Genomic DNA, 4,752 nt, shown 5'->3' on the forward strand with positions numbered 1-4,752 from the left:
CCCATCCAACCCAGGCCGACCCTTCTCCCCCTTCTCCCCCTCTGGCCGAAGCACGACCTCCAGCGGGGCGGCGGTGCGCCCCTCCATTGCACGCAGCGGCGCTCCTCTGGACAGAGCGTGGCGGTGCAGCCCGGAGCACAACGGCAATGCACCCCTCGGCGTCGGCCGGCAAGGCAATGAGCAACAGCAACGGCGGCCGGCAAGGAATAGCAGCAGGGAGCAGCGAGCGCGGGCGACAAGGAGCAACAGGGAGCAGCCGACGCAGGCGACAAGGAGTAGCAGGAGCAGCAAGCGCGGCCGGGTGCGACCATGGCTGAGCTCGAGCCCGGGCGCGGGCGACAAGGAGCAGCAGGGAGCAGCCAACACGGGCGGCAAGGAGTAACAGCCTAGCAGGAGCAGCAAGCGCGGCCGGGTGCGACCATGACTATCTCCTCGCCGGAGCATCTCCGCCACTGGATCTGTGTGCCACGTCAACGCTTACATGTGGTCCCAACCAGTCAGAAACGCATTTAAAAAAGGCAAATCAGGCTCTTTTCAGACATGGTAGTTTTTAATCAAGGATTAATGAGAAAATGATAATTTTTGGCACAAATTTGTAAAGTGATAGTTTGTAGAAACGTTTTCATAAAATGCGGTAGTTTTTTGTTAAATACTCTCATTTAACCTATGGCAAACAGGGTTGTCCAAGTCCACGCCCAGCATTTGAATTTTCATGCGGTTAGCCAAACTATTGTGGGCAAGGTGCCACACAAACATCTTTACCTTGTTGGTGGCCTTCAGGACCAGACATGCTTCCAATCAAATTTGACAGTGCTGTTAGCAGAATTTTCCTTTAGAACTTGCAGCATCTCTTCACAGCCTTCTATCGCGCAACATAACACCGATCAAAATTGTGCCAAGAAAAATTGACCTTCATGTCTCCACGATGACCTAGAGTCAGTAGTTACCCCAAGTTCCGTGTATCTAATACTCCCATCCGTTTCTAAATATTTGTCTTTCTAGATATTTCAACAAGTGACTACGTACGGAGCAAAATGAGTGAATCTACACTCTAAAATATGTCTACATGCATCCATATGTTGTGTCCATTTGAAATGCCTAGAAAGACAAGTATTTGGAAACGGAGGGAGTATATTATATCTGACCATGCGGCAGTTACTTGTTTCTAGGCTCAAATTGGGCTCTTCCCAGTGGAGTACGCGAAGAACTGCGGGAGGTCCAACTGTGCAAAAGGTTGTAGATACTCTTTGTTAGACTGTATATACATAGTCTTGTATATGCCTTGTATTGTACCTCTTGGTACGTCTATATAATGAGATAGCCACACCCCGTTTAGGGTGTCGAGCCAGTTTCCCAAACCTTATGTTTTACATGGTATCAATTTAGGTTACGATGTCTTTCGCTGCACCACCTCCCGCCGCCGCCGCCGCTGCCGCGTTGATCTCGACCGCCGTCGCTGCCGCACCGGCCCTAGCCCCGATGTCGCCCTTCCTGGCCTCCCGGCCACTCGCGGCGGCGTACGGCGCCAACCTGCCGCCGCCCGCTTCCCTGCAGGTGCCGGGCTTCGGGGACGATCTGGCTGCCCCGCCCGACGCTACGGTGATGCTGGCTATAGGCGGCCCTCCTCCGCCGAGCTACCCGTGGCACGACGCCTACGGTGCCCCCCAGTCATCCAGTCCTCGCTCACGCCGAGTGTTTCGTCGATGGTCATCTTCGCCGCTACGTCCAGGGAGGCGTGGGCGGCCCTCCACACCAGTTTTGCCTCTCAGTCTCAGGCGCGTGCGCACTCTATACGCACCGAGCTGGGTGAGACCAAACTTGGCGATCTCAGCATCACGGAGTACTTCAACAAGATGACGAGCCTCGCTGACACCCTGGCCTCTGTTGGTCAGCCACTTCTGGACGCGGACTTCACCACCTTTGTGCTTAACGGGCTCGATGATGATTATGATAATCTCATTGAGAACGTCCATGGTCGAGATGATACACTCCCGCGTCGTGAGCTCTATGCGCGCCTCCTTGGGCGTGAGCAGCGCATCAAGGCGCGCCGTGTTTCCCCCAGCTTCGTCTCCGCCAACGCCGCCACACGCGGCAAACCTCAGAAGCCGGCCCCATCAGGTGGCAAACCACCGGCCTCCTCGTCGCAGGCCTCGCGGGGCAACGCGCCGACTATCACAGGAGGGAGTCGCCCAGTTGCTTGCTGTTCCAGTTGCGGTGCTCCTCAGGCTTGTCAGCTTTGTGGCATAGATCGTCACCTCGCCTCTCGCTGCCACAGACGCTACAAGCAAGACTTCCTTGGCCTTGGCAATAATGGAAAAGGGAATGATAAGCAGGCTGCAGCTGCGGTGACAGGGCACGACCACGGGCGCACCCAGTCATACTCCCTTGATCCGGCGTGGTACATGGATACAGGCGTGACGAATCACCTCACCGGCGAGATGGGCAAGCTCTCCGTTCAGGAACCGTATCGTGGACATGATCAGGTGCACACCGCCAACGGAGCAGGTATGCGCATCACCCATGTTGGTCAGGCATCACTTCTTGCACACAATTTTCGCAAACTGCACCTTTCTAACGTCCTTCGAGTTCCCTCTGCTACGCGTAGTTTGTTGTCTATTCCTCAACTTACTCGTGATAATAATGTCCTTGCTGAGTTTCACCCTTTTCGTTTCTTTATCAAGGATCGGGACACGAGGGCCGTTCTGCTTAGTGGTCGTCTTCGCCATGGCTTATATGCACTTGACGCACCGTCTGCATCTCCTACGCCGTCTTCTCCTCAGGTGTTCAGTGGTGTTCGTGTGTCGCCTACGCACTGGCATGCGCGCCTTGGACATCCTGCTGCTCCTATAGTTAGTCATGTGCTGCATCGCCATGAACTACCAGTTGTGTCCACTAAGAGTGCTGAAACTATTTGTGATGCCTGTCAGCAGGGCAAGAGTCACCAACTACCTTTTTCAGAGTCTAGTCGTGTTGTGAAACATCCTCTTGAGCTTGTGTTTTCTGATGTATGGGGTCATGCCCAAACATCTGTCAGTGGTCACAATTACTATATATGTCAGTTTCATTGATGCTTACAGTCGGTTTACTTGGCTATATCTTATCAAGCATAAATCTGATGTGTTTGACGTTTTCATTCAGTTCCAGGCACATGTTGAGCGTCTCCTTAAGCATAAGATTATTCATGTTCAATCCGATTGGGGGGGGTGAATATCACAACCTCAACTCGTTTTTTAATAAGCTTGGGATTTCGCATCGCATGTCTTGTCCTCATACACATCAGCAAAACGGCACCGCTGAACGTAAGCATCGTCATCTTGTAGAGACTGGACTTACTTTACTAGCTCATGCCTCCGTCCCGTTTCGGTTCTGGAGTGATGCCTTCTCCACCGCCTGTTTTTTGATAAATAGGCTTCCCTCACGACTACTGAAAATGAAAACCCCTCTTGAACTCTTGCTCGGAGATATTCCAGACTACACATTTCTCAAAGTGTTTGGGTGCGCATGTTGGCCGCACTTGCGGCCTTACAACAAGCGTAAATTAGAGTTTCGGTCTAAGAAGTGTGTTTTTCTTGGGTACAGTTCTCTTCACAAAGGGTACAAGTGTCTTCATGTTCCCACCAATCGTGTCTACATTTCTCGTGACGTCGTGTTTGATGAGAATGTGTTCCCGTTTCGTGCTCTTCCGAACCACTCTACCACTAGTTTACCACCTGTGCACTCCAATACACCTTCGCCTGACCAATTTGTGGATGTTGCAAATGCTCCTGTGTTGCTTCCTAACCATGCTGCAGGTATTGGACGCGGTGTCCGCCTTGAACTCCTGGATGATGAGGTTATGGACGACACTCATGATGGCCACGTCGATCCTATGCATGGCCCATGCATGGCGGGTCATGCCCGTCAGCCCGATGCGTCCACGGCCGCCCCACGGGCGTCGGCAGTGCCCGCGGCTGCACCCGCCTTGGCCGCCCAGTCGGCCGGCTCACCCACTCCGTTGATTGGGTCGCACGGCCCAGCGCCCGGCTCGCCTGGCTCGCCCGCCAGGCCATAGGCGCTGCCCTCGCCGGGCCCAGTGGCAGGAGGCCCATCAGCCCCGGCAGCTGCGCCGGCCAGCCCCGCCTCGGCTACATCGTCGCCTGGATTTGGCAGGCCTGTCCTGGCAGCGTCGCCTGGTGCTGAGTCTGCTGACTCTGGCTCCTCCAGCCCCGTCTCGGCCACGACGCCTTCGTCGCCTGTGGCAAGCCCCGTGGTGCCAGCACCGCCCACTGTGGTTCATCATCGACCACACACGCGCAGTCGGTCTGGTGTTTTTTGCCCTAAGGAACGCAAAGACGGGACGGTGGCGTGGCTTGCTGCATGTGTGGCTCATGCTGCTGCGGATCCCACAGCAGAGCCACGTCATTTTCAGGCTGCACTGGGTATTCCTCACTGGCGTGCTGCAATGGAGCAGGAATTTCAGGCCTTGCTAAAAAATGGTACTTGGCAGCTTGTTCCTCCGGTCTCTGGCGTCAACATCATTGACTCCAAGTGGGTGTTTAAGGTCAAATGACATGCAGATGGTTCTATTGAGCGTTACAAGGCACGGCTGGTTGCCAAGGGTTTCAAGCAGAGGTACGGTCTTGATTATGAAGACACATTCAGTCCAGTTATCAAGCCTACTACTATTCGTATACTGCTGTCTCTTGCTGTTACTCGTGGTTGGTCGCTTCGTCAGCTTGATGTGCAAAATGCTTTCCTCCATGGAGTTCTTGA

This window comes from Triticum urartu, chromosome 4 (genome assembly GCF_003073215.2).
Source record: "Triticum urartu cultivar G1812 chromosome 4, Tu2.1, whole genome shotgun sequence".
Taxonomy (NCBI): Eukaryota; Viridiplantae; Streptophyta; class Magnoliopsida; order Poales; family Poaceae; genus Triticum; species Triticum urartu.